The sequence below is a fragment of the Rhea americana genome, unplaced genomic scaffold (assembly GCF_003343005.1).
Source record: "Rhea americana isolate MKP2758 unplaced genomic scaffold, rheAme1 scaffold_466, whole genome shotgun sequence".
In the NCBI taxonomy this organism is placed as follows: Eukaryota; Metazoa; Chordata; class Aves; order Rheiformes; family Rheidae; genus Rhea; species Rhea americana.
In genome coordinates, this window is record NW_028186608.1 from 235,295 (window position 1) to 248,100 (window position 12,806).

A 12,806-nucleotide genomic window follows, 5' to 3' on the forward strand; every position below is an offset into this window, starting at 1 on the left:
AGTCTGAGCATAATGTAGGGTGGATGACACTGACAGAAATCATGAAACATGAACAGAATGAGAGAGGCCCAGAAATGTTTATCGAAGTAAATATCAGTACAGAACTTCTGAAGCAACACCTGAATCGGATAATTGTATCAAGTAGCCCATCTTTCTAGAGTTAACAAAGCCTTTGATTTCCRTAATAAGCAGTCACATTTTTTTATCTCTTGTTGTTTATCCTATTACCTCTGGCCACAGACTAGGTGCAGTGTTGGAGAGCGCTGGAGAGCAAGTAGCTTGTTTGAAGAAGAGTGTGGCAAGTCAAGACTTAATAGTCAAAGCCAAATTTTCATGAGCCCAGAGTAGTATATTGCTGAAATTAATGGGAAACAGAATTGTCATTACTATGTGAAAGTTGAGGGAATTCAGGCTGTAGTTGTGAAAAAGTCAAGTTTCCATACAGATGCTTAGTGCTATAAATGTTTGAAGAGACCATAGTACTTCAGTTTTCTTTTWARAAAAAAACAAACAAAAAAAACCCACTTTTCTCGTATTTTCTAACTTGGATTCTAAAATATAACTCAAATTATCCAGCATCTTCATATCTCACCTGGATGATCAAAATTGTCATTGTGCACGAAGGCCTACTACTAGATTTCTGTCTGAGGAGTATTAGCATTTACTAGGAAATGTTATTGTGTTCCAGGGAAGGGGATTCTGAGGAAGAGGAGCTGTGCTGTGGCTGCAGGTTCAGGGTTCATCCTTTTGTTTGCATGAAGTCTTCGACCCAAATCAAACCATTTTATAGATGGTTATAAATGAGCATCAAGTACAGAGATGTTTGCCAAGTCCTTCAGATTAAACATCTTCATAAATCTGTTTAAATGTTTCTGTTTCAATAAGCTTCTAGTAAAACAAAGGTATCTTGCATAGCTGTGAAACATCTGCAGCCAATATTCTCTTGCCTGAAGTATAYGGGAAGTGGTCTCTGCCTCTCCTGCTGTGTATCACAGCCTACACAGAAATGCATGCAGAGCCTGAGTTGTTTCCCTGCTTGTCGAAGTTAATGGCAAAACACCAATTGACTCTCWCAGTGGGGGACTAGCAACTGATGTGGAAGGATATTGGGGAAGATTGTTTATTTCAGCAGTGGCTTATACACAGCTGATATCACCCCTGTTAGTCCTGTATAATAACACTATTCTGCCTAATGTCACAGGTGCCATTTCTCAGCCCAGAATTTTTTTTTTTGTGTGTGACTATTTGTCAGTTAAGAAGTGGATAATGTAAGTAGCACTAATTGAAATCAGTTTGGGGTTGGTATGTCAGAGGATGATCTGTTACGATGTTTTCAAGGTAAATTTACTGGGAAAAAAGTTATATGTATAAAAAACAGGACCTGAAACATTGATAGAAAATGCACAAAGTTGCTGCAAACAATAGTAGTTAACCTACTCCCAATCCCTGGTTTTTGTGGTACTCAGCCATTGTGGCGTTGACGCTGTATAGCAGAAACATGAACCGAGGGGCAAATTCAAAAAAAGGTAGTTTAACAACCAGCCRGACCCATTTCAGAGCACAGATCTGGATTGTCAAGGCAGAAATGGCTGCCTTTGTCTGCTAGTGCAGAAYGCAAGACTCGAGCGTTGGCAAAATGCTCCTGTGAGATGCTAGTGTCACGTGCTGCTGTTCAAATAGGGTGAAGCTGAGAGCACGGCTGAATTATCTTCCATGCGCTGAACAGAGCRTGCCTGAAAAACAAAGCAAAACCAAGGAAAGCAGAAGGTTCTGCTTTGCCAGCTGTGGTRAAAAYCTACTTTGGTKTTTTTCTGTAGGTTACMGYGCRGGTTGCTTCTGCAGTTCRCGTTGTTTCTTGTGTGTCWGAGMGACACAGCGTTGGTTCTGAGCCAATTTTGTYGCTGCGAATTGTTGTCTGTTGCTTGTGGGTTTTGCTGCATGGCTGCAGCAGGAAGGCTGTGTGATGTGGGGATAGTGGAACTTGCATTTCAGAAGAGCTGATTTGTCCCTGAAGTGTTGGGGAGCATCTTGCCTCAGTTCAGGTAGATCATGGTGCTGGCAGTGTTGTGCTTCTCCTAAGGATAAGGCTGTCCAAACCGTACCTTCTGTCMWTCCTAAAGGATGGAAAATAAGTAAATGTCTCTTACTAGTGAGAAAATTCTAGCATAGCTARCCTTCTAGCCTGCCTCCCTCTAGGTGACGTGAGAAATCCCAGAAAAGTYTGCTATGACGATAATGATCGGAACTGGAACTAATGGTTTCTTTAGCAAAGAGCAGAGGGGTTCTGTTGAATGATCTCATATGCACTCATGCAGGTTGTTTTCTGTGGCCCTTTTGCTGGGCTATTGAGACTCCTTCTTGAAGCAAATAGTAGAAGTGAAAGCTTTTGCAGATAAAATGCATCCTGATTAGTTGTCAGTGCTAAGGAAGTTGTCCCCTGATAAAGCAGCTGTCCTTGTTGCCTCCAGTCTTCCCTGTTCAGAGATCATAGGAGCTGACTTGGCAGAGCTGGCTTCTGGGAACCATGGTACAAGCACCAGCTTCRTTTCTGAAAGATTTGGTTTCCTCACAGAAATCTTTGAAGTCAACAGTTGAATGTGGGAAAACCAAAAAATGAGAGGTGACCAAAGAAAACCCCGAGACGAAAGTGATGGGAATGAAAAATTGCGGTCAACTTATTCCCGAGGAATTCCTTTGGTATTCTTGCTTTCCTGTCTGTTCTGGACCCATCTGGCCACGTTCTGTCTGATCAAAAAGACAGATATGTTTTTAAATGTTTGAAAATACTGTAATGCAATTACCCAGAATTGCTAGAAATATGTTACAGAGACTTCCTGACCAAGACAAACAGTTAAGATTGCTTGAACTTTCTTTGAACTTTGAGTCAATGATAAGGGAATCACTGAAAATGAAAAAACATGGGAGAACATGTATGTGTCTCAGTGCTCAGGCAAGCCTTTGTTTTGGGTTTGTGAATGTAAAACAGTTTCTCAGGAAGGTCAGTCCCATGAGTAGCATGGAGAAAGCCTGTTTGGGAGTAGGTCTCCTACAGAACTGCTGTGTAATTGAYATCTTGGTAGCTAGTGTAATGGGTTTTTCTTTCTACTCTGAGCACTCAGCACTACAATGAAATATCCTCTGTTGATGCAKTCTGCAAGAGTGGTTCTGTTTGTTTTTTCTTTTTCACTGTGTTATCAGCATGTCCCCACCCCCCCACTTGTCTTCTAATGGGTGAAGAGTACGTCAGCATGTTGCCTGTGTAGCAGAGCCATTCTTCTTACTTGACAGGTCATTGACTAGGTATGCCTTAATATGCCTCCTGGAATGATGCACTAAGAAAAAATAGAGGAGTTCTAGAGCAACAGATTGTTGCAGACTGTAAAAGCACTAGTGTTCACTGAAGATGCAATAGAAATGATAATACTTGGGGAAGGGCAAATATTTCTTCTCTTCTGATTTAGCAAGAAATGAATCCTATACTGGAAAGCACAAAAAGTATCCAGAAAAAAAAAAAAAAAAAAAAAAAGCAGGCGACTACAGCCAGACTACAGCCAGAGGTGGCTCTGGAAACACTGCCTGCTGTAAACTCATCCAGGCTGTTAGAGGGAGGAGTAAAACACACCTTGTCTATACCAGGCAGGATTGATTGAAGCCATTATTTGCAATACAGAAACTTTATGATGCTGACACTGCTTTGGGGTGTGCTGTTTTCTTTGCAGTCTGCAGTTAAAATGGCCTCCTCTCCTGCTCTAGGCAGATAAGAATTTGCAGAAGTAACCCACAGTCTGTTGGGTGCACAACCCACCATTTGCTCTAAGCACCCAGGAGCAGCAAGTCCTTGAGGCATGAGGACGGGAGAAGGTGAGTGGTGAGGTGGAGGGAAAACAAACAGGGAGATGCATCCTTGCTCCTGGCAGTTTCCTTTTCTGCCACCAGGGCAAGGTGTGAGGAAGAAGACCTTGCATCTCTGATGCAGCACTACCCCTGTTCAGTTGCTGTCACTGACTCCAGCACCAGATGTGCACACTGAGCAGGAAACTGAAATGCAGCCCTGAAAAGAGGAGTTGCAGAAAGGAAAGGAGAACGAAGTGGCAGAGAGGGGAAGTGGAAACAGACCAGGAAGGGCCTCTCTTGTTAGCTCTTGATTCACAGTCCAGGACTATGTTCACACCATCCAAACTGGATGCTGAACCGAGGCAGTTTATCTCTTTGCAGAGTGGGAGGAGAAAGGTTCTTCCAGCTCTGGACATCCTTGGTGTAGGACTTGTCARTGGGATGTGTTTGACATTAGGCTTATGGAGTACTGCTTATGGTTATTTAACCCCTGCTGCTCAAAGGTGGCTGCCTGTCTCCTCTTAAGATGGTGCAGTGCAGAGGGGAGCAGAGCACTGGAGGCTCAGGTTCTGTGGTGCAGTGGGGGTAGGACACAAATAAGGACCTGGATGGACAGTGAGCACAGACAGCAGGTGCAGAGTTTCAGTGCTATGGTGCTCTGACTTAGTTGTAGCTGGTGCAGGTGTTCTCATATTTTGCTGCCTGGTGTTAAAGTTTTGGAGTTAGCCTCTACCTTTTAGCTTTGTGTGTGTGTATAACCTAACTGAAATACATTAGGAGGGGAAAGGTAATATCTAATTACAGTCTTAAACTCTCTGCTATCTATACTGTTGTAAGAGGTGCTCTTAACTTCTGTGAATTAAAAAAAAACACTTCCCCTTACACTTGGTCACTTAGAAATTTCCAGGTAAAAGGTGTTCCTGCTCTTTTTGCTGCCTTTGCGTGACCTCCTACAGGACACAGCTGACTGTGTCCTCATAAATCAAACAGGCACTTCTAGCTCTTCCTTTCACTTGCTAATGTATTTTTCTTTCAGATTAACAGACTGTTGGAAAGCTATGCATGGTCCTAATCAAGATGCAGTTCTGCTAGATCAAAGGAACTGAGCTGGGCAAGAGCAAAGGCAGCTGACATGGTAGTAGACAATCATCTAAAGAAAGCTTTAGACGGAATTATTTACATAAAGTTAGCAAGACATGACACTACTGGGAAATTTAACTTATTTAGATGAAATCTTGACCTTGTTGAAGTCATCAGGACAATATTTCTTCCATAATAGTCGTCATCTGTTCTGATTTTCAATTTTTCTTTATGTTTAGTGCCAAATACAGCACAGTTTAAGTATCATAATACTCAAAATATTTTCAGTATTTGGAAAAGCTTGCCAGGTACAAAAATGAGTAATTTTTAATGGCTTGATTTTCTTGTATGTGAGTATTGAGATCAGTCTCTCTGCTCCTTGAAGGATGTGAAGAACACAAAATGTTATCTATGCTTAACACCAGGGGGAAATTTTTGGTCCAGTGTGCCAGCTGATGCTAGATACTTCAGAGGAACTTAAAGCTAACATAATGAGCTGAAAGGCACTGTGGTAGCATTGTGGGCCAGACCACTCTGCCTGGTCCTGGCTTAGACGGTCAACTTATTCTTGGAGCCATGAGAACTTGGAGCCTTGTTTAGCTTGTCTTAAGGCTGTACAGGCAAATGAGATTAATGTGCTTGTTACTTTTTAACTTAGCCATTTGTCAAATGGATGCCTTGACAGAGAGTCCCGTAGCAGAACTTGACTTGCTGTAAAAAAATCAGACCTGGGTCAAAACTAGAAAAGGTATGCGTGCACCTAATACTAGAGTGAAACAATTACATCTCTTTATATGCTTTTKGGGTTTGATTGATTCCTGCTGCCATGAAAATACAAACTGCATTCCTTTCTGCTTTTGAGACAGCTTTCTGCTGTTTCATCTGGAGGGAGGATGGAGGAGACAGCAGATGAGAACTGATCTAGACTCAGTTCATGGAAAGTCACAGATCGCAGCATCAGCTCAGAGTTCTRCATTGATATGGGTCAGATGGGAGTAGTTTCTGCTGTTCCTCACAATTAATAGCACTGTTTTCAGCATGAATGCTTGCATATGGCTCTATCAGAATTTTAACATGCCAGCACAGGATCTTTATGTGCTCTTCATTACTTTATGCAGACTGCCCACATTTACAGCCCATATATGAGTGGGAAGCAACTGCCTTCAGGCTGATGCCCCATTTCCCCTAAAGATGGGCAAGGAGTGGGCAGTTCAGAAGTTTGGTGTTGGCCCTCAAAGTGCTGAACAAAGTTGAATAGTCAGCAAAGGAAGCAAAATAACCCATGTTGAGCAGAGCACTGCTGCAGCTAATTTGTTTCATGAATTTTGCACTGGCCCTGCTTGCAATATCCATCCTACATCAGTGAAACTGAGTGAGGATGATAGAGCCTGGGGCTTTGAGCAAGAATGCTCCTATGCAGAAATAGCATGAAGCTGCTGTTAGATGTGCCTTTGTACTGTGATTTCCACGGGCTGGAGTATTCTTAGCTTCAGGAAGTTATGGCCAAGTAGAAGCTAGCCAGGTGAGTGAAGTGACACTAAAAAAAGTCAGTGTTCAAATACTAATTGATTATTTTGAGGAAAACTGGCAAATATCCCTTATTTTATGTAATGAAGTGACTGGTTTCTATTTAGAAATTTAGAAGCAATTTCATTTCCTCTTGTACAGCCTCCCCTCTCATATGCCATAAGCTTTTATTATCATATCCATAGAAACAGACTGCTCAGGATGCTCTAATATCATTCAGTCTGATTCATTAAAGATGAGCAATAAATTGTGGTGAACTTTTGCCTGAGGATCTTTTTAGTGAAAGAWTAAAATCAGAGATTGAGTAAAAACAATGGGAGGAGAAGCTGCCTTTACCAAAAGGCAACAGAGGAGGGGTTYTTTCTGGCAAACAGTAACAGAGCGAAGAGCAGAGTACCCCTCTCAGAACCTGCTGCACTCAGAACAACTGCTGCCCTGAGGCAATCTCAAGGCAAGACTACAGGGCAATGTCTTGGCCCAAAGAGGGGTCGAATGTGTCATGTGTGAGAGCGGGTCATGAAGATGGCTTGGCAGTGGGGCTRCACCTGGGTGGTCACTGGCCTGCTGGATAGCTGTGGCCAAATCGCTCAGTTCTTCTGCTGTTCCCTTTGTGCCCTCCAGCCTTGCTCTGTCCTGTCCACGTAGACTGCAGGGTCTTTGGGGAAGAGACAGCTCTCCTGAGCTATTTAGGGCCTGTTTACAAAGCTCTGAGCGGAACTGACGCTGCAAGTGCCTGAGGGCTTGGGGCAGGCTACTGTAAGACAAATTAATAAATGGTGTCATTTCCTCTTTGAGTCTGGAGAATGCTGTTGTATTTTATGGTGCTACACCCTCGCAAAGTGGCGAWACGACTGTTTGTGCCCTACGCACCAGGGCTCGATAACTCTGGGACCGTTTGGTACCTCCTGGGCCCACGCTGGGGGTGGCCAGCTCTGCAGCAAGCTTTATGTTGCCTCTTCCTCTGAGAGCACCTAGTAGGAGAAGGTGCATTAAAGGAGCTAATCGTATCTGTCCCATCGCGACCCGTCTGGATTCTGGGAATGAAAACTCTGAGAGGACTCGGTAGCAGGGGGTTCGCAAGGGTTTCTTTATGTTCCCCAAACTGGGGGCCTAAGGAGCCAAGAACAGCAGCGACATCTCTTTGCTCAMRTGCAGGGCCCKGTGAAGCGTGCATTTTTCAGAGRGGAGTGTTCTGTGTTTGAAAACCACTGACAAGAAGGCATGGYGGTAACGACCCAAATTATTCTCTGACGTGGCCAACCAAATAAGTAAGMTGAGTAACTCCCTGATGTGCAGCGGCTGTATGTGACCTTTTCGTGCAGATTCTGTTAGCTGAACGTCACACCACGCGTCCCAGATTGGAACGGGCAGACATATAGGCCCTGTCACGTGGAAGTCGTGCAGCCTCGGAAGGAGGTGATTGGGGTGGAAAAGGGTGGGATCGAGTTGTTGCCCAGGCRGCATTTCACAGTCTGTGTTTTCCTGTGCCCAGCTACCAGGCAGGTGTCCCTGAATGGCATGTACCAGGTTTTCTCAAAATGTAAATTAAGGAATATCTATTGCTGTTTGCTTTCAAAGCAAGGACTTGTGTGAAGCACGTGTTTGCTGGAGGCGTGAGTAGTCACTGCCTCACTGAGAAGACAGACCTGAGTGCTCTAAAACCCTGGACTGTGCTGATTTTTCTCCCATTAAATTTGGCAAAAGCTACAGCCRTAGGTGGTGTAGAATTAGACTTGAGCTTAGGACAAGGGTCAGTTTGGAGGCCTACTAATGTAGAGGATTCCTTTCTGTTATAGAAAGGGTGAAAAGTTTGGAAAAAGAATCATTTTTTGTTTGAACACAAGGCCATTTTATAAATAGTGTTCAGAAGTGCATTTTGCACAGAGCTTTCATGAAATTCATGTGTGGTTTGCTGGAGATGCAGGAAATTAAAAACACATAAGATTTAAAAAAAAAAAAAGTTTGTGTGGGGGGAGTCCCTCTTGCCTTTGTCATACAGCATATTGCTTGGAAAATCTGTTTTAACATCTGGCCGTATAAGAAATCTCTGTCGGTGCCTGTGGCTCATGGAAACAAACTGCTGGAAATCAGAAACAGCCTATGAAAGSGGGAAGTGTGTGGTCCTCCTCTTTGGYAGTTGAAGCCATGTGGTGGGAGAGCTGTTGTGGTCAGACATGAGAAGTCAGAGCTTGATCAGGACGTGTTRGTGAGGAGAAGCACTAGAGCAAAATCTAGTGCTCTAGTCACAGATGGGCTGTCGGGCAGCTGGTGTCCATGCGCTGTGCTGAGCTCAAAGGGCACGAACAGCACGGGAGGAGGAGTTCAGTCTGCTTCGCTACCTGGTTACATGGTTACAGGCTCCATGGTGCTGGGCAAAGGGGACTCCACTGCTGCCAAAGGGTCCAGCTTGGAGCAGTCACAGTAACAGAGTTAAGCTCCTTGCAAAGGGCTGGGTTTTTTTTGGGGGGGGGGGGGGGGAAAGAGAGGGGTTGTGTTTTTGTTGGTTTTTTTTTTCTTGTTTGCCCCTCAGTTGTCGAGCTGTCTGTCTGAGCTGGAGGTTCTTCGGTCAGGTTGTCTCCCTTCCGCGAGCTGTCTTGGTGCTGTCTGTGCATCTCTCCCTTGGGCCCGTTGATGTTGGCGGAGCGCCTCTGGCGTGACCAGCCCCTGGTGGCCTGGGACTCCTGGTATTTGGCAGAATGGGTCTTAGCACAGCGTGGGGGTAAACTGCCGGTGCTGAYGAGCAGTCTGTAGCAGCCTTGCTGAAAGTCAGCACTGGAGCCTGTACATGAAAACCAAACTGCAAATCTTGCTGTTGCCCATTTGGGCAATTGGCTGTTTTAGAGATGTGGAGAGGAATAAGAGAGATCTAAATAGGCCCTGAAGCCATTGATAGTTAAAGCACCGTGACTGTGCTCACGGTCCAGTTGTCAGGTGCCAAATGTTCTATTAGTTCAAAGGCAGGGGCACGATTTTTGTTTGTTATTTTGAAGCGAGAAAGGTAATAGCTGTACTGTCTGCGGTTCAGGTCTCAAAACTCTGACGATTATGTTCCTAAGGCAAGTTTTGGCAAGGAGGAGATTGTAGGAAAATTGACTTTTAAATGTGGTATTACCTCAAGAAAGCGTAAATGGCTTTCATTTGACTAGGTCCTTCACCTGACAAGGACTTTCTGCTTGAGTAAATGAGGCAGGCAGTTAAAGTCACCCAGCCCCTGGAATCAGTGATGATGCGGCAGGCATAAATTTGAGCCTTGCACTCGGGTTTTCRGATTTTCAATGMTTTTTCACTGATATCSATAGAGCTTAGACAGTTTCTKTCTGCTGTAGATCTGGAGCTAAATCACTGTTTTTATTATGGGTCTGCTTCAAAGGTGGTTGATGTCAGGAGGTTTTGGATGAGCTTTAGGCGGAAGCTTTAGACTGGAGACCTTTTTGTTACTACAACAGGCGAATAAGAATGGGCTTCCTTTTTCCCCCCAAAGAAGCGCATCTTTTTAGGTTACTGCCTTGGCAGGCTAGCCGTCAAACGGAAAGCAAAATTCTCGGAGAATACAGAGATGTTTTCAGAAACAGGAAAGAAGTGGTAGTGTTATTTCAAAATCCCTAGCTGTTTGATTTGTATCTGCAGGGGAAAAAGTGTATTTTTGATACCATCAAGTTTGTTCTACTTCCAAATACCAATCCAACAATGGCAAGGCACAATCTAAAGCTCCTATGCCTTTCAAGTTCCTACCCCTCCCTACTGTGTGGTAATAAGTCTCTGATCCATTTCTTGATTAGAGATATCACTGCAAATAGAAAGGATAAAAGCAGGACATTTCTGAGGTGCTTTGTAGGCTTATTGATGCTCTAGAAGCTTGCAAATATAAGAATGGGAATTTTGGGCTATAGGGCTCATGTAATAAGATTCGATGTCTGTCTGTCTCTCTCTCTCTTTTAAGTACAGGCTGTTCAGAAATGAATAGAAAATGACAGGTGAGTTGTTTTCCAGAGTAATTTTAATTTGAGCTCTGTCTCCCTTTTACTTGAGGACTGCAGGCCCTGGAAAACTTGTTGCTTCTGTCTTCGGAGAAGGGAAGCACCAGCATCTTCTCCTCAGCATCTTTGTTGTTCTCTGTGCCATCTTGTGGCACATCTCTCTGCAGAAGCTTAGAGGGATGTTTAGGCAGCTTAATGAAGTGTGTGGATACCTGCAGGCGGCCAAAGACAGTGCAGGACTCTGATGTGCTTTCAGAGTTCTCTCTTCAGGTCACTTTTGTGACCAGTTAGGCTGCTAGATCAGTATATGCTTCATGACAAAGCCCCACTTAGACCTAAGGGTCTGGCTCAGATCTCTTTCTTTTTCTGCACGCTTGCTTCCTCTGGTGGCCCTTGTCTTTGCCTTCTCAGCTGCCTTCATCAGGTCTCCCAGCTGCTTCCTGTACAGTTACTGCTGTTGCAGTTAGCCAGGAGCTCCTTTAAGGCAGTATGCAGCCCTGTGCTTAGCCTCTGCAGTGCAGTTTTTGAGAAATCATGACTGACCGATAACACTGAACATAAGAAATAGATCTGGACCAGGGATGACATTTGCTCACTGGAGGTTGCAAAGCTGGTCCAGTTTTTCTCAAACTGCAGGTGTGAAGGTTACACTATGCCATTTTTTGTCTTGATCTAAAATAGCTCTTGGCACTTCTGTAAAGGGAAAATGTGTTGATCAAAAACTTTTTGCTTCATTCTGAGTGAGAACATCTTTGAGCTGAGAATGCAATTGTAAGGTAGTTAAATGGCTCTCCTCCCAAGAAACTGATTTTGACTAAGATCATCTGTGAAAGGCTCTGATTTCTGTAGCTTTGCATGATTACAGAACATCATGATGACTGAAAAACCCAACAACCTGAGATCTTGATCTCCAGTTCCTGCTTTTCCATCAGTTTTTATCTGTTGTGGAATATAAAGCTGTGTGATTCTTGGTGACTTTGGGTTGAGGTGAGTCACCTATAGCAGACCATGGGACAGTACAGCAAACAATTCCCAAATCCTGGACTATAGTGCACTCACGCTGCTCAAACAGGCAAGAGAAAAAAGATAATAGAATTAAGAGAATTATAAAATGTTACATTCCAGATTTTTGTGCTAAAAATGATGAATAAAGTGGGTTTTGAGTTGAGATTAAACAGAGCATCCCTAGCTATAAACCTACTCATACTGCTGAATTGAGGCAGTTACTCGGACAAAATTTCCTGTAGCACATTTCAGGAAATCTGAGTTGTGGAGTTTGGAATTGCCAGAAATATTACTGGCTCTGAGAACTCTGCAATAATTTTGCACCGAACTAATTCTCTGCACTGGTTTATTTTCTGTCTTTTGTAATCTGTTTTCAGTTTACATATTCTCAGACTGACAGTAAACTGCTGCTGATATTACATGGAAAAATCCTCTAGCGAGGTTTGACAATGTTCTTCGATGCCAGTGACATGCAGGTGGCTGAAACCATGCCCAGCACCCAGCAGATTGTGGTCCCGTGTCCCTTTCAGAGCTCTGCAACTCACTTCTGAGTGATCTTGTACACCTTAGATAACTTCCCTGTAGGGGACTGTCTTGACAGAGTGCTCTTATTTTTTTTTCCACAAAATTTTCAGTTTAAGTCCTTTAATCATGCTTTGTTATCCAGATTTTTCTTATCAAAAATCACAGCTGGTAGCATCCTTATGTGAACTGTTGACATCCTTTAACTTCCAGGCTGCAGAATGAAACTGCTGCTGGAATCTGCAACAATCTGTCATCTTCAGTGTGTTTTTTCTTAATGTAGCAGTTTTCTAACACTTCCTTGCTCCGGGCAGGGGGTGGGGGGGCTGCCCTGCTGCAGCAGCTTCAGTGAGGCCAAGCAGGGGGACACGATGAGGGGCCCTGCGGGAGGATGGTGCAGCAGAGCGCGGTGCCTGGGGGTCAGTTATGGTGAACGAGGGCTGCAGCATCTCTGCTGCAACACTGCTGTGTGCCTTTAAGTCATCCTGGGCTCTCCCCGAAGGGGGAATCAAGCAGGGCAAGGACTTGATCACCCAGCCCATGGTGGGCCCCGGGTGGGGTGGGCAGGGTGGTGGAGTCAGGCTTGTCTGTGCCGGACAACCTGCCAGGCCCTGGAGGGCTGCCCTGGCCAGCCTGGCTCTGTGGGGCAAGGATGGGTCGCCCAGCTCCAGGCCGGCTCCGAGGGAGAGCGCCGCTCCCTGCGTCGTGCGGCACCCAGCCGGGGGCTTCCTGCGCACTGCGGGACCCTGCTGTGCCCGGGCCGGGGCCGCCCTGCCAGCGGGCCTCAGTCCCCGCGCCGCCCGGGAGCCTCCGCACCGCCGAGGGACGGGCGGCCGCTCCCCCGCCCGCCCCCGCCGCCCC